At 44.2% G+C, this 18,195-nt stretch overlaps 2 protein-coding genes across 2 annotated transcripts in view; one reads left to right on the forward strand and one right to left on the reverse strand.

Moving 5' to 3' along the window:
* The window catches only part of RASSF7 (Ras association domain family member 7), a 102,327-nt gene extending 86,529 nt beyond the window's left edge, over positions 1-15,798 (reverse strand). Inside the window, exon 1 of the mRNA XM_068261662.1 lies at positions 15,630-15,798. The gene's annotated coding sequence lies outside the window, so the exon portion shown is untranslated. The remainder of the gene's footprint in view (positions 1-15,629) is intronic.
* Positions 1-18,195, forward strand: part of LOC137539166 (lamin tail domain-containing protein 1-like) — a 201,067-nt gene that overhangs the window by 3,386 nt on the left and 179,486 nt on the right. The window lies entirely within an intron of this gene.

Below are 18,195 nucleotides of genomic sequence, written 5' to 3' on the forward strand. Positions count from 1 at the left end.
CTCTTCCCCCTGTCTTGTTTAATAGGAGAACGTGTTGAGGGACGGATGGCTGCAGAGGCAGAGAAGTGAAGTGCTGTGTCACTCAGTTGGTAGAGATACAGTTCTGCTGACTATTCTGGCTGAGAAGGGGTTAAAGAAGAATTTTGGATAGCTAGATAAAATAAAGCTGGTACTCCCCACCCCAGGAAGGGTGCTTCTTATCCTTGGTCCTCCTCCTCCAACCTTCCTTCCAGTTCCATGTCTGTTGTTCCACTTGGTGCATCTATAGAGCTTGAAATCCGAGATGGGTTCAAATCCTGCCCTTTCTAGAACCACAATGGAGCACAGTATCCAAAATGGGCAGACATAGCAGGATGGGAACCCTCAGTGCAGACTTCCCACCATGGACCAGACACAACTGTTCTGGAAGAAGAGGACTGGGAACTGAAGGGAGCCTTCCTGGGGAGGCTATAATTAGGTCTTCTCTCCATGGGTTATTTTTTTATTTTATTCTTTTTTTTCCAGAGATAGACTTCCAGGGCTGAATTGATAGATACTTAAAATACCATCTCTCAATGGAAAGTCTGATATTAGCATCACAGTAAACTGCAAAGTTATTAATAAGTGGTAAAAACAACATTGCATTGGTTAAGCCTCAAAAAAAAAAAAAATCTTCACTTTTGAATAGAAGAAATGTTAAAACCTCTGCCAGGATAATATTTTTGTCTGGATTCCGATTGGGTAAATTAGTCCTCACGCACTGTTTCAAGGACAGGTTCACAGATAGCAGAAAGTGAAGTAAACACTCTCGAGCTGGAAAATGTATAAAAATGAAGGTGCATTTTGAATTGAGGGGAAAGATATCTGAACATATGAGAGGTTTTTACTGCTTTCTATTTTCCCACGGAGTTCCTACTGAGAAGATTGTCCTCATGTTTTAGAGAACAGGTAGTGAGGGAAAAACCTCCCTAGACAGGCACACAGACAGCAGTAAAAAATATTTGCCTGTCTTACTTCAGTCTTTCCAAAACTTAGACAAATTTTGGCTGTAGTTATAAGTAAAATTAAATGTGGGATGTCTCAAGTAACAGCTGAGACATGGCAGAAACCTTGGTGAAATTTATATCTATAAACCAACAAAAAGACAGAATAATGACGACAACAAATGTACATTTCATATTCACAATGATTTTTCTGTCTGAACCAAAAATTTGCTTAGCTGTTGAAAATTGTGTCTTGTTGGCCTGCCAATGTATCACTTTATTTGGGGAAAAACTGTGGTCTGCTAGGTTGACTGATTCCTAATACATCAGAAAACAATGTTTATTCTAGCACTGTAACTTTAAAGGTTTAAAAGAAAACATTCCATAACACTGAATGTAAAGGTCACAGTGGTGACAATGACTAACTGCGGGGCAGGGTTATTCTATACTCCCACAGAATTCTGTTACAGACAAGTATGGTTAGTCCACCTGTCTCAGCAGAGGGCAGCTCATCATGCAGTACACCTCATATTTTTGAAATCGTGGCAATTATTTTCTTAATACCAGTTACTAAGTTAAAGTGCAATAGAGAAACCCATATTTTCCTTTATTTTGGAATGGTTAGCCATACAGCCAACTGTTTTCTTAGTCACACAGCTATGTTTATGTGTGATATGGGTAGAATTATGTAACAACCTTGCTTCTTGATAGCCACTCACAGTACTAACAGGTGCATAAAACTAACCACGGACTATAGCTGTTGTGTTATAGGGATCTGGACTCCATTTTTAGGGTGACAGTTGTGGTCATGGGTTCATACAAATGCATCCCCCACAGCTACAACCATGGGCTTCCTTCCACAGCATAGGGCAAGAGGGGTCAGCCTCCCCCTTTTGGCCAACAGCCCTGCCCCCCCCCCCCCCCCACTCCGACCAAACAAACCAGCGGCCGCCTGGCAGAGCAGACATGTATCTTCAGGGGTGCAGGCATGGCTCGGATGCCATGTCTGCCCCCATACTATGGCACCACCGCTGCCTCCTTGTGTCCGTCTGCTGTGTCCCGTCCCCGCTGCCTATCATGTAACAGGCAGCGTCATGGAGACCTCCGATCAGCCAGCGACCAGTGAGAAGCGGGCGCTAGTACCTCGCGGACACCGCACTGATATGCGGAAGTGACGTCATATGTCACTTCTGCATTTGCAGCACGGTGTTCACAGGGAGTACCATACGCCTGCTTCTCACTGGTCACTGGCTGATCGGAGGCCTGAGTGACACTGCCTGTTACATTTTTATTTTATTTATAATTTATTTATAAAGCGGCAACATATTCCATGGCGCTGTACAATGTAAGAAAACAAACAAGGGATACATAATGATACAGACAATGATATACATCAAATATGAACACTGATACAAAATACAGAACTGCTGATTACAATAGCAAATTTAACATGATGACTAAAATGTATATATGTCTAACAGAGTGCAAGCAATTAAATTAATAACATTCCATGACACAAAAGTGTGAGAGCCCTGCCCTTGCGAGCTTATAATCTAAAGGAATGGGGTGGAAACAAGAGGTGGGGGAAGTATACAGTATATGTACAGGCAGTGCGTAGTTAGGTTATTTAGTGGGTGCGTGGCCTAAGCTAGAGAATATGCTTGTCGGAAAAGGTGGGTTTTAAAAGGAGCGTTTAAAGATTTCAAAGGTGGGAGGGTGGTGGATGTGCTGTGGAAGGGCATTCCAGAGGAGGGGTGAGGCACGTGAGAAGTCTTGTACATGTGAATGTGAGGAGGTAATTGTAGAAGAGGATAAAAGAAGCTCATGTGCAAATCTGAGATTGCGGTTGGGTTTGTATTTGGAGACTAGTGAGGAGATGTACAGGGGAGAGAGATTGTGGAGAGCTTTGTAGGTTAGGGTTAAGAGTTTGAACTGAATCCTCTGGTTAATTTGGTAGCCAGTGAAGAGCTTGACTGAGAGGAGCAGCAGAGGAAGAGCGAGAGGAGAGATGAATGAGTCGAGCAGCAGAGTTCAGTACAGAATTGAGCGGTGCTAGTCGGTTAGTTGGAAGTCCACCAAGCAATATATTGCAATAGTCCAATCGAGATATAATAAGAGCATGTACTAACATTTTGGTTGTGTCATGAGAGGAGAGAGAAAAGGTCGGATACGTGCTGTTTTCAGGGGCAAACGCAGGATTTTTAAGGGGGGGGGGGTTCCTGAAAGGTCCAGAAGCACGTATGTCCCGAGTGCTTCCGAATACAGGTGGCTCCATACTGCCCATGCACAAAAGTGCGCTGGCGTATTACGGAGCTGCCTATCTTTGGAAGTACTCAAGGACACAAGTGTTTCTGAGGGCTTCTGGTAGCAGCAAATGTGAACGGGGTACAGCGCTGGAACAACTCCCCAAGAGAGGAACAGGAGATAGACTTAGTTTGGACAATTCAGTGGAATATGCTACATAGTTTCACATAGCGCAAGCGATACCCATATGATGCAGGGATATATGCATCTGCGGAAGATGTCGGCGCTACATAAATACTAAATAATAATATTTTGCCTCACCCGGATTGCACTTTTATTTAGCTTTCCTGTAAGACAAGAACACACAGTCAGCTCTAGGGGAAGAGGGTAACAAAGGTGAATGAAGGAGGCTGGTGCACACCAAGAGTGCTTCTGAGCGTTTTTCAAATCAACAGTGATTTGAAAAGCGCTTGGCTAATGTTACCCTATGTGGGTGTTCCCACAGCAGCGTTGTGATTTTTTCAAAATCGCAGGTATACTGCATGTAGCATGTTTTTGAGCAATTCATTCAAAAATCGCTCTGAAAATCACTTCACAAAATCACACTCACAAATTGCTAGCGATTGCTATTGTCATTTTGGCGTTGCACTAGCCCAGAGAGAGGAGTGGAGAAATTGAGAATAGCCTGAGATGGAGCAGAGAACTTATCTGTATTGAAGTCCCACATCACACAGGCTACTTGCCTGTAATCGGACTCCTGTCCCTGTCAGTCTCTCACACAAGTCAGAAAGAAGCCCTCCTGGAGTCTAGGGACTGTCAAAAACTTTTCAGCTTGTTATCCACACCTTATCCACACATGCAGTCATTATAACAATGGGGAGAGACCAGACAGATGTTTGCCCACAGACCCTGAGTCCAGGCAAGCTCTGCATCATGCTGTGCATATTTACCAGCTTGCCTGCACTCTAATTTCATCATGTCTGACACTTCTGTGCTGTGGAGAGTCCAGGACTCCATAATCAACATTCTCTCTGCAGGCTGCATCTTCTTGTGAGGGTTGTGAGGGAAGCTCGGCTGCCTCTCTCATTCTATTAGCTGGAGGGAGGCACCAGAAGTAAGAAGGGAGGGAGAATGAGGCTGTTTATATTATGCGGGCTTCCCTGGCTGAATACATAGCTCAGTGCAGGGGGGAGGTTCCAGACACCCGGAATAGCCCCCTGAGTTCGCCAGTGGTTTTTTGAGTTGGAGATGACAGGAGCTGGTTAGGGAGTTAATGTGAGGAATAAATGAGAGAGATGAATCAATCAAGAATTTAGGCAGCAGGCACAGGACACAGCAGACGGGCAGCGATCTGAGGTCTGACATCACAGTGAGTGGGGTGGGGCCTCGGTCACTACCTTAAACTGGGGTGCACCTGTCACCACCTAAACAAGGGGGGTCCCTGTCACTACCTAAACGGGGGGGGGGGGGCACCTGTCAACACTTAAACGGGGGGAATCCCTATGTGCGCCACATGACTTTCCCCCAGCACCTGTGTCGGAGGCACTTACAATCTAATTCAAACATAGTTCTAGTCATTGCTAAGTTCATGTAAATTTGGCTCCACCCGTGACCACACCCGTGCCAGATCTTTAGCAACTTCGTAGACACGTGTACACATGCCAGATACTCATCCGAGATAGTCCCAGATGGCTGCTTTGACAGACTGTGTATGAGGCTATAGACAACTATTGTAGTGAAATTAATTGTTTAGAAGGAAACCCGAGGTGAGAGTGATATGGAGGCTGCCATATTTATTTCCTTTTAAGCAATACTAGTTGCCTGGCTATCCTGCTGATCCTCTGCCTCTAATACCTTGAGCCATAAACCCTGAACAAGCATATGCAGATCAGGTTCTCTGACTCAGCTGACTCTTTTACTGGAGTAGTCATATGCTTGTTCCAGGGTTTTGACTCAGACACTATGAATATGCCAGAAGATCGACAGGGCTTCCCTGCAACTGACATTGTTTACAAGGAAATAAATATGGCAGCCTTCCTATCTCTCTAAACTCAGGTTCCCTTTAAGGAGCTTAGTGACACTTGGTGTGGTACAGTAATAGGATGCCACCTAACAAACTTTGTCACATTTATTTCCTGCTAAATCTGGCATTGTCAATACCGTAGTTCGTTTTGTTTTTGTGAGGTAGAAAGATGTAGGTGCACACACAAGCCACATGGCCATACAAGCTCACAGAGAGAGATCACAGAGTGCTGAAGTGTATTCTGCAAATACGGTAAGTGTCTTGGATGCAACACTCACTACAGAGATCCATCCAAACTAAACTGGATTTTCATGGGTGAGCAGTGGTGAAAAGCAAACCACCTACCGCTACAGGGTTATAGAGCCATAGAAATGTGTTATCTGGAGTGATGATCACGCTGACTCGTCTGGCAGGGTGAAAGCCAAATCTGGGTTTGACAGATGCCAGGCTAGTGTTACCTGCCTGTCTACACAAAAACAATTGTAAAGCTTGGTGGAGGAGGATAAATAATCTGCGCCAGTTTTCCGTAATTTGTTCTTTAACTCGAGTGAAAATAAACTCAAATGTTACCGCACACTATGGCTAGGTTCCTAGTGCATGTTGTGTTTCCTGTAAAAGCAGGAACACAACAGAACGGAAAAGTCACATCACACATTATACATGCGTTGTGTTGCATACATTCAATGAAAATTATGCTTCTCTGTTAATGCGTGTGTTTTGTTTTAAAGCATTGCATGCAGTGTGTTAAGATGCCTCACGCCATTAATCTGCACTGTGAACATTCTATTACGAGTTAGTTATGCTGCACCACAACGCACCATTGTAAATTTAGCTGTAGCCTATGACATTTTTTGAAATTGGATATATATCTGAGTATCTGTCAACCTGTTAGATATTAAGGTTTTTTTTTTCTATTTTAGCATGACGGTGCCGCTGCAGACAAAGAGAGGACAGAGTAGACCAGGTACCATTAAGCTGGATGCCGAATATTGGGGTTCATAGCAGCACAGCTTAATATCCAGCAGTTTAGTTCCCCTGAATGACCTATCCTGCCTCTTACCTCCTACCTATACTAACCTCCCCCTCTGTCCTGTACTCAACTCTAACATTCACCTTGCCATATGTCTTCTTTCTTTTACCTTGCACCTAACTGTAAGAATCTATACGTTGGTTGCTATGGGCAACAACACTACTCCTTCGTTCGGCACCATATCACAGGAAGTGTGATAACTCGACTCTCATCCTAGCAACAGCATAGGAGATAGAACTTCTCAGACGTCCTCAAAGTCTCAGGAGTTTATTCAGTAAACAGATATACAGATATACAGAGGCTTATCACTACACAGTGAAGCAATTGTTCTGTAGTATGTCCTCTTTGCGTTACAGCTTTTGGTTCCATTGCATGGCAACCAGGTTTTCTCTTATGTTCCATCTATACTTATGTTACATCTATACTACGTGGCCCGTAGGCCTATATACAGCACACAGTTAGATAAGATGGCAATACATTACAAAGAGATTAAAGGGTGGAAGTCATCATCCAGAAGTCAGAAGCAGCAGAAGAAGTAGCCCCTCCCGGGCACTCGTTACCTCCTCTTATACTAAACTCTAAAGCATTAAATGTGACATCATCTGCGCGGGGACGGATCCATAACTCATCGCCTGCTATTGGCTAAAACCCTGTGACAAGCACAGTCTTTACTGCGCATGGCCTGGACAATTCCATGTTCCAGGAACTGTCATCTTGTTCTGAGGAGGCCATTTGTTTAATGTTCTTGTGAGAATATTTTCATAACAATGGCTCATGTTTATTTTGTTTGTCGCCAGCTGGTCTGGCCGCTGCACTGGATATCTCTGATACAGCCTTGGGAGCTCCTGTATCACACTGTTCTCCAGTGCTTCTAGAAATCCTCTTTAAAGGCATACTCTGCAAATCAAGTCATTTAACTAACCTCAGTGAAAGTAACTGAGGCCCATGAATTCAAGCATATAATACTTACATTCTTACACTAACCCCAACCCTATTCTTCCACATTGTCTAACTCTAACCTAACATTCCATCTTTGTCTTGTCCCAGTGATGCTGTCATACTGTAATGTACATGCTTTGTTACTTAAAGCTCCCATTTCAGCAAAAAATGATTCCTAGTTCGGTGTAGGTAACCAGTCGCAGGACTAGTTTTAGTATACACACACACCTTGCTTACCTGATTTCAGATACATTATTATTTTTAAGCTAAATGGTCATAAAAGATTTTACCAGTAGGATTGTCGGACATGTCCATTTCCAATTCTGTGGAAATTCCGATTTCAGCCAATGGCAATTTCCGTTTTTACAATTTGTTTTTTTTTTTATTTCCATTTTTCTAATTTCCATTTTCCCAATTTCCAAGGAGTAATTTATTTGTCATTTTTTGCATCGGAGAATGCAAAAAGATGACCCAAAAAAATTTGGAAATCGGAAAAACTTTATCTTGTGATTGGTCTAAGATCAGGGCCGGAACTACAAGTAAGGCAAGGGGGGCAATTGCCCCCAGGCCCCAGAGTCCCCCCTTTGCCAGCCAAAGATGGTGTGCCACGTCCCGGCCGCGGCAGCCGCCGCATGCTCTGGCCAGCTGCTGTTTGCTCAGTCAGTGTGTGTGGTCTGGGCTTGGTGCTGTCGGTGCGTGTGGGTGGTGAATAATGCAGGTCCGGGAGCCGAGACCTCAGACCATACATACCTGATCCCTCCTCCTGGCAGTGGTGGCGACATGGTAACCTGCGTGTGTTACATACACACAGCCAGACATAGCACGGTGATCCCATCATGTGACGCAGGCATGGACATCACGTCACGTCAAACACCCCCGGCATGTTAGTGTCCTGCCGAGGGAGGTTTGGTTTTTTTTTGCCTTTGGAGGCCTTTTTTTTCTGCCACAGGGCCCCAGTTTACCTAGAATCGGGCCTGTCTAAAATTACCACAGTAATCCGATTTTTAACGAAAAAAATTTGCATTCTCTGATTGGTCCAAAGCTTCTGAGTTCTGTGATCGGACTAAAATTGCCGAGTTGTGGTAAATCAGATTTCCGCGAGATGTGAGAATTTCAATTCCATGGAATCCAAAAGTGCATCCATAGTTATCAGTTAATTGCTATACCACAAAATTCCACATGGACAGAATGCAAATTTTAAAAGAGTTTGATATGTGCTCTAATCCCCTGCAGTCTTAAAGGTGTTCTGTGGACAAATAAACAAAAACCGACACTTTTGTGACGATTGGAATATAGTACAGCTAGCACTTTGGGGCGCCTCTTATACAAAGACTGCTAAAAATTGACACTTACCTGGGGCTTCTATCGCCCCCCTGCAGCTGTAATGTCCCACGCCGTCCTCCTCCGATGCTCCGTTCCCCTCAGCTGGTCCCGTTCTAATATTTGTCTATCAAGACGATTAATGCTCGCTCCCGCGCGCGTCATCGGGAGCTTACTGCGCAGGCGCGGTATGAAGTTTTCTTGTACTGCGCAGTAAGCTCCTGATGACCACGGCCATGCAGCCGCAGTGTAATTAGCAAAAATCTATTAACCCTTCGCACACTCACATGCAAATGTTCAAACAATTGCATTCACAGATTCACTCATCCAGGCACAACTGTTATCCCTACAGCTAAATTAAAAGCCAGGGTTTTAGTTCACAGAAGAATGCATTCTTATGCTTAATCACCTATACTGCGCAGAAGTACCCAGGTAAACATAGGTGTCCTAACTCTGGCCCTGTAACATGCATAGTGCAGACATGCAAACACATTCATTGCATCAAACCTATCAATGGATTAGGAGCACACATCCTAACTTCCTCTCCTGGGAAAGACAGTGCATCTTACCAATCGCACAAGGGAGCTAATGTTATGTGTCCATGTGCACCATGCGCATACACCAGCATAAGCTGTCTGCATGCTGACAAACATACAGGGGAAGGGGGGAGTGCACCGAATTGGACCCTAGCCACAGGGGTCAATGATAAGAATAAACATACATATATCCAGGCACATCGCCTCTAGTTAGGACATTAAATAAATTATTAGGGAAAGGGAGGTGCTGAAGGGGGTGTGGCTAGAAAACAGCAAAAATCTATTAACCCTTCGCACACTCACATGCAAATGTTCAAACAATTGCATTCACAGATTCACTCATCCAGGCACAACTGTTATCCCTACAGCTAAGTTAAAAGCCAGGGTTTTAGTTCACAGAAGAATGCATTCTTATGCTTAATCACCTATACTGCGCAGAAGTACCCAGGTAAACATAGGTGTCCTAACTCTGGCCATGTAACATGCATAGTGTAATTAGTTGTGTGATTAGACCGGGACCAGTGGCGGGGAACGGACCATCGGAGGAGGACGGCTTAGGACATTACAGCTGCAGGGGGCCGGTAAAAGCTCCAGGTAAGTGACGTTTTTTGTTTATTTGAGAAGTCCACAGAACCCCTGCGCAGTAAGCTCCCAATGACGCACGCGGGAGCGAGCATGCGCATGGCCACGGCTGCACAGCCGCAGTGTAATTAGTCGCGTGATTAGACCGGTACCGGCGGCGGGGAACGGAGCATCGGAGGAGGACGGCCAGGGACATTACAGCTGCAGGGGGCCGATAGAAGCCCCAGGTAAGTGTCCATTTTTGTTAATTTGAGAAGTCCATAGAACCACTTTAAAGGGAACCTAAACTGAGAAGGATATGGATTTTTCCTTTTAAAATAATACCAGTTGCCTGACTCTCCTGCTGATCCTGTGTCTCTAATACTTTTAGCCACAGCCCCTCAACAAGCATGCAGATCAGGTGCTCTGACTGAAGTCAGACTGGATTAGCTGCATGCTTGTTTCAAGTGTGTGATTCAGCCACTGCTGCAGCCAAAGAGATCAGCTGGACTGCCAAACAACTGGTATTTTTCAAAAGGAAACATCCATATCCCTCTCAGTTAAAGAAACCAGAGACTAAACAAACTAAAAGTTTTATACATACCTGAGGTTTCCTCCAGCATCATGCTCACGGATCGCTCCCATGCCGCTGTCCTCAGTCTTCTCCTTCTTTGGTACTGGGTTCCGTAACTTCAGCCAGTCACAGCCGCGACTGGCAGACGTTATGGGACCCGGTACCGGCAACAGAGAAGGCTGAGGACGGCGGCGTGGGAGTGATCCGTGCGCATGGGGCTGGAGGAAGCTTCAAAAACTTTTAGTTTTTTTTAGTCTCTGGTACACTTTAAGGTTCCCTTTAAATAGCATGAAGATACTGATGCAAGCAGCTGCAGATGTCTCTCACACACAGACAGCCTGCTGTTATCCCTTTCAGCTGGGCTACTTTATGTAAATGAAACAAACGATAAAACAAGATCTGTATCTGCAGAGGCTTCCTGAAACACAAAATGGCAGTATTTGGGCATCTTCTTGCTAAGATGTCAGACTGTATATTTAGATCTGTGGCTGGAGATGGACTGGCTTGAGTGGAATACTGATGTTATTTACTTAAAGGATACCTGAGGCAAGGGAGAGGGAGGTCAGATATACTTACCTGGGGCTTCTTCCAGCCCCCCCCCCCCCCCTCCCTCCGCAGTCTATTAGATCCCTCACTGTCCTCCCAGTCACCTCCAGTGTGCCGCTAGCAGAACTCTGTTAAGGGCTATCAGATCCCTCCTAAGGTGCCCATTAACGGTATAATTGTTTCACCAAATGTGATCTTTTTATGCTATTTTTACGATCCAAAATAATCAAAAGGCAATTATCACATTTACTGAACGATTCTTTGTCCAATATCAGGAAGCTGCAATCGTAAGTGATCGATTGGTTGTGATCAAAGTTATGTTAAAAACTATTGGAAATGGTGAAGATTTTGCTAAAGGTTCTTACGTAGCCAATTTTTTAAGAGTGGATATTTAGATCCAGTTCAGATTTCGCAAACCGTGTGAATCAGGTGAAATTAACTTTGCCATGTAAAGATACAAAGGAAAATACTGGAGATGTTGCAAACTATGAATCTGTTGTAAATTAACATTACTTTGTGAAGATCGTAAGGTAAATACTAAAGATGCTGCAAACCGTGAATCTGTGTTGAATTCATATTTCTTGCATGAAGATACAAAGGTAAATACTGAAGATGACGCAATTGCATGAAATCTGAAGGTAATTATCGACATTCACTGAAATTCTTTCTTCACATTTGATCATAAAACCCAACTTTCAGATCAATTTTATCCTATTTAGCACTATTTAGCAATCGACCAAAGAATCATTTCTTATAGATTGCCTTCATAAATGGCAATTTATATACAATTTGATCTTCAAAATTGCTTCGAAAGATCGCATTTGGTGAAAAAATTGTACCGTTAATGGGCACCTTTAGTCTTCCTGATCCCCTCCAGTGTCCTGCTGTCCTTCTCTGAAAGTTTGCTGTGGCCAGGAGTGGTCTGCCCAAGCGCAGACTACTATAACTCTTTGTGAACTCCGCAGGCACAGAACACTCCCAGATATAGGAGCACAAGTGCAATTGCAACCGGAGCCGGAAGAACTTTTCCCCTCCGCCTCGAGTTTTCTTTGAATAATAATACTTAAAAATTGCTAATTTATTTATTTATTGTATTTATAAAGCACCAACATATTACGCAGCGCTGATTGATTGTCATGCTGGTTTCCTGGGTCCAGAAGTCAGTGAGTAAGTAACCGGTCTGAAAGAAGCCTGTAGCCAGGGTCAGAGCAGAGCCAGAACATCATCTACATGCTCATTCTGAGTCAGTTTATCAAAAAGTATAAAGCCCCATCTACACCATACAACTTTTTATCCGATTCGATTCAGTGATTCGATTCGATTCAATCCGACATGTCTGATCGACATTCGATTCGATTCAATTTGCCATTGTTTTGCAATGGCAAATTTAATCAAATTGAATCCCAATTGGACATGTCTGATTGAATCAAATCGAATCAATGAATCAAATTGAATCCAAACGGACAAAAAATTGTATGGTGTAGATGGGGCTTAATGAACGGTTCACTCTTGCTTTAAAAATGTATCTGTGTGATACGTTTTGAAAGCTCCGCTTGAAGAGACACTGAAGCGAGAATAATTCTCGCTTCAGAGCTCATAGTTAGCCCCTGCTAAAACGCCGCTATCCCGCGGCTAAACGGGGTTCCCTTTGCCCCCAAACCCCCTCCCCTCCCCCCCCCCCCCCGCAAAATCAACGACCAAATTGGTCGTAGATTTTGCTGCTGCTGAAGGCAGGGCTAACGGCTGCAGCCCTGCCTTACAGCGCGTCTATCAGCGGCGCATCGCCGCCTCTCCCCCGCCCCTCTCAGTGAAGGAAGACTGAGAGGGGCGGGGGAGAGGCGGAGATACTCGCTGACAGACGCGCATGGGGCAGGGCTGTAGCGGTTAGCCCTGCCCCAATGCGGAAGCGCTCCCCCGCTGCATCAAGGGGGATTTGGGGGTGAAGGGACCCCCGTTAAGCCGCGGGATAGCGGCGGTTTAGCAGGGGCACACATGCCCCTGCTATCTATGAGGTCTGAAGCAAGATTTATTCTCGCTTCAGACTCTCTTTAAACGCAGGAAGCGGATCCTATGTTTAAAATAGAATCCACTTCCACTTGTTACAAAACACGGATCATACACAGATCCGTGTGCCTCTGAATGTGAGATGAAAAGCAGAGTCCCAACTTGGCACGTTTTCCCGGACCGGATGGAAAAATGTGTCCAATGAAAGCCTATGAGAACATACACTGTCCGTTCTCACTAGGCTAGTTGCCGCGTCCGCGTCACCCGTTTTGCCCGCATCCCTTTGCCGCCGTGACGTCATACTCATGTCCTGCCGCCCATTGCCGCCACTCGGTCCTTCAAAACAGCCCGGTGGTTGGGACCTCCATTGTGCTGCAAAAGATCAACTGGAATCCTCAGCAACAGGGATAACTTCTCATTGGTTTATGTTGGACTAATGAAAATGCTCCCTGTTGCTAGGGTGAATTGGCCTGTTGCAGCCTAAGGAAAGCTGCATGCTTCTGCTGGCCTCTGGGCTGTTGAAGGGACCGAGGGCGGTGGCAGGACAGGCAAGAAGCAATGCGTATGGGCAGACGTGATCAACGCTGTGAACGCATGGACGGGGTGCGTCCGTGGGAATGGACAGCAAAAATCGTTGCATGTGGATGCACAACAGACGGTACACATCCACCTCATGGATGCACTTACTGTTTCCATCTGCATCCGCACAAGTGTGAACTGGCCCTTAAGCTGGACATACAGTTTTCTGACAACAAAGTATTTGAATCTGCCGATGATGCAAGCTTGATTCATAAACATCCATTTTTGGCCAAAAGATTCCGATCAGAGAGTGATCTATTCCTGCCACTCACTATACATAGATGTTTAACAGACTTAAAGAGGAACTCCAGTGAAAATAATTAAATAAAAAAAAGTGCTTCATTTTTACAATGATTATGTATAAATGATTTAGTCAGTGTTTGCCCATTGTAAAATCTTTCCTCTCCCTGATTTACATTCTGACATTTATTACATGGTGACATTTTTCTGTTGGCAGATGTGGCTGCTGCATGCTTTTTTGGCAGTTGGAAACAGCTGTAAACAGCTATTTCCCACAATGCAACAAGGTTCACAGACAGGAAACTGCCAGGAGTACCACGGTCCTCAGAGTTTTTTGTGGGAGGGGTTTCACCACAATATCAGTCATACAGCGCCTCCTGATGGTCTGTTTGTGAAAAGGAATAGATTTCTCATGTAAAAGGGGGTATCAGCTACTGATTGGGATAAAGTTCAATTCTTGGTCGGAGTTTCACTTTAAGCATAAAATCTATGAAAGCACCACAAATAATGTTGTCCCCTCAGGTCAGAGAGTCAGCTGATGGGTCCCCCAGGTCTCCCCCAAGCTATTAGTGGGCCCCCGGGCCCCTACAGAGAACTTGCAGCAGCGTAGCGCACTCACCGCTCACCTGTCCCGCCAGCACGCTCCCTTCAGTCTGTATCCTTCATCTCCCCAGTGCCTGTTCTCTGTAACATGCTCACGCAACAGGGGAGCTCCAATGCTGCAAGTATTCTGCAGGGGAGCACTATCAGCTGGAGGGGGCCCGTCACCGGTTATGGTCTATCACCACACCCCTGCCCCCTTTCCAGCTAGATTTTGTGTCCGGTACAATCGATAATTTAAAAGAATTTTGTCTGGAAATTAGTTGAAATTATGATCAGGTGGCCATATTGGGACATCAATCTCCGGCAGATAAGATCACAGCAATTAAATCTGCCAGGGAAAATCAATTAGTGTATGGGCATCTTCAGAAGATTGCATTAAAATCTATACATGTGTGGTCTGCACCAGACTTTAGAAATGTAGAAATGAGGTCAGAGCATGTCTGCCCTGTCTCAAGTTGCCTTATCAAGAAAGTGTCAGAAGAGGGAGATAACTTTAGTTTACACAAAAGGTGGCTGAACTTATCACCTCTTCAGAGTACATACACACCACAATACTTCTGGTTTAGCTGCTTCTTAGTATACAGATTGAGCATAGATAAACAGGTTTTGGTTGTAAAGACATGTAGTGATCTGGTCTACTTCACCTATCTCATTTTTCTAATAGCGACAATATATTTTAACTGTCCACTGCATACACACCTTCTAATCCAGCACTGGGCCCAAGGTTGGAGATCCAGAACGTTACATGACCTGGATGGGACAATAAGGACTCTGAGATGGACCTTGCATGATGATCACAAAGTTTTTAGTGAGCATGATGGTGGCCCTGATCCCTACAAACAAAGCAATTCTTTCGTCAAACTATCACAATTTTCCTAATGCCACAACTGAGTAATCAATCAAAAGATGGTTTATAATTAATGGAAAAAAAATTGCATGTAATCGTGCAACTGATTCAGTCATATCGCGCAATGAATAGTTCTGTTTGGATTAGATTGTATATAGAGTTAGAAAAACACTTTCACTACAAGAAATACATACTGATTACTGAGTGATGAGTAAAACAACTTCTAATGTAAGAGCAGATTTAAACTTTTTCAGATATTTAGTTTCACACATTCTTCATTGGTTACTACACATTCCTCATTGGTACTACAGCGTATGCTGTTTGTACCAATTTGCGACATCAGCCTGAAAATATGTTCAGGAATCATTTAAGTGAAACCCAGTGGGATGGTTAATGTTTCTTGTCTCTGGCTCAGTTTTGCCTATTAGAGTTATGTATGTTTCTTCTACCCACCATGCTGTGTTCCCACTCAAACTGTGCTACTCTCTATAAACTTGAAAGTTTGAGAGTGTTCATGCTTTAGCTGCACACATGAAGAGACACGTCAACTGATCAAAGTCAACTACTACTAGTGTGTCCACAATCATTAACAGAATGTTACCCATTATGTCCACAACATACCTGATGAAGAGCACACACAGCAGGGACCTTCTCTGTCTTAAAAAGAGTCTGGTAGAGTCTGCAGAACTGAAGCTTGAGTCCCGCTCTGCTATCTAGCATGCCACTTGTTACTCTGTGCAGTGGGTGGGCATTGCTTCTTAAGAGGGGGCTTGCGGTTGCCACGGACACCTAGCATTTAAAAAAGCTGGTTGTGGCCAATCAGAAAAGAAGTGAGTGTGTGAGTTTTGTGCTGGTGAGGGAGACAATGTGTGCAGGAGGGTGGATGAGAGCAGGGGAGGGTGAGGGGCATTGTGAGGAGGGTAAAGGTCCAGGAAACCAAAAGCATCAAAGTTGCTTAGAATCCAGTGTGATAGCTGGATGACATAAAATAAAAACCTTTACTATAAACGAGACAGCAAAACTCTTCAACTTACTGTTTTGTTTTAGGTTTATTGGATAAAGCATAATATACCGGTAATATAAAAAAAATCGAATAACTTAATAGCAATGTGATTTAAGTACCCACACACATATATAAAGATACAGTATCTGCTCTTGTGTAAATTACAACTGCAACTTTACTTAAACCGTAGTGCTTTTTATTACTTTCAGCTATTAAGCAACTTGTAGTGCTTGCATGCTGCCGGACTTCACACTGAGCCTGAGATTTATGGCTACTGGAGTATTGGGGGGCACAAGATGTCCCCCAATCCTGCCATGGATGATCAAACATTCCGCTGTTAGGAAGCGCACGGAGCATGTGTCTAGGTTTGAGGAATGAAGAAACGCTAAGTTTGCCTTCTTAAAACGGACCTGAACTGAGAACTTCCTTTCTGCTCTAAAAGATACCCAACAGCATAATAACCTTTAAAGAAAAACATTTCTTTGTTACAGCTGATACAAATCCTAAAATAAATTTGCACAGTTTCTACTTTCTGCTTTCATGGAAGCAGACATATTGTTGACAGCCTGTGCTTTCAAATGAGCTTATCTCCCATCTCTGCTGTGGTAGTCATGTGACACGGGAGAGATCAAATTACAACTTGTGATAAGACTCAGATGAGGGGGATTTAGACAGGTTAAACTCTCTAAATACATACAGGGTGCATTTCTATAGGTTTTCCTTTTGTCCTGTGCAAGAATTCAATCAAGTCCACTTTATAATTGAAGGTGTTTGCGATAAGGCCCGGTTCACATTAGCGTTCCAGGTCCGGCTTCCCCGGACCCGGAACGCTCCGTACACAGCGGATGGTGAATGGATACATTGTTAATCAATGTATCCATTCACACTCGTGCGCCGTCCGGATCCGATCCGGGAACGCAGCTCCGGGACAATCCGGCTTTTTTTCCAACATGCGCTATTTTTCAGTCCGTCCCGGTGCGGCTGCGGACCCGGGTCGGATCCTGACCCTTCGCATGCGGCCATGCTGTGCAATGAGAAACGGATGTTTCTCATCACACTGGCAATAGGACCGGATGCTTCCAGCACCGGTCCTATGCCACTTGGGGGGCCCGGACTACACGCCGGTATCCCCCATGCTTGCAGTGCCTTTCCGGCACTGCAATGTATCTAGTTCCAGCTACTTTATTGTATCCTTATTGGATCCTTTTGATCTAAGATTGTGGTGGGTGTGATGCAGTTGCAACAATCAGCATTAGGTGGCCAATAACACGCATATACAAGTAGCATTGCGTGTATAACATGGGTTACACTATTCACGTAATGTGCTTAGCAAAGTTTGCATAGCTCCAAGTAAACTTTACTATCTACGCACATAAAGTTTAACAATCTTTAGCGCATATACACAATAATATCAATAAGCCTTTTATCATATTTACATTTTTAAAATATGTATGTGCAAATATGTCTACAGAAACAACATATACTTCGTATAAAGTTTTGGCTTTGTCACCTCCTGAAGCATATATATTTTTTTATTTATTGTATTTGTAAAGCGCCAACATATTACGCAGCGCTGGACATTAGTTAAGGTTACAGACAATATTTAGGGATTACATATAGCAATAAAACAATACAGGGTTACATGCAAACAGTAATACATGCAAACCAGATCTTGCAGCACAGTATGAGTACACGGTAAGAGCCAGTCCACACTAGGTCCAGAAACGTATCCGTGGCTGCGTTTTTGAAACCTGATGAAAAATTGAGTCCCGGATACTAATGTTGAAAATAGCAGCCAGCCTCACCCAAGTAAAAAACGGATCCGTCTGCGTTTGCGGGGATCCGTTTTCAAAACCTGAACGGAAGGTCTGGATCTGCTGCATTTTCACGCAACGGATCAGGACCACGGATACACTCAGGGGTAGTGAAAGTAATGAGAAAACGCATCTCCAGCTCCACAGGCAAAAAACGGATGTTAAAACGGATAGCCTGAGCTTTATGATTGGCCCAAAAAAATCCTCCCACTCCTTCCTAATGATGGAGACGTTTTCTGTCAGGGAAAAACCTGAACGGAAACTGATGCAAAACTGATGCACTTTCATCAGTTTGCAGTACGGTGGTACTTCCCCTAATCTTCCCCTGATCCGGACTGCAGTGTCCGTCCTGCAACCGGGTCTAATGTGG

The sequence above is a fragment of the Hyperolius riggenbachi genome, chromosome 11 (assembly GCF_040937935.1).
Source record: "Hyperolius riggenbachi isolate aHypRig1 chromosome 11, aHypRig1.pri, whole genome shotgun sequence".
Taxonomy (NCBI): domain Eukaryota; kingdom Metazoa; phylum Chordata; class Amphibia; order Anura; family Hyperoliidae; genus Hyperolius; species Hyperolius riggenbachi.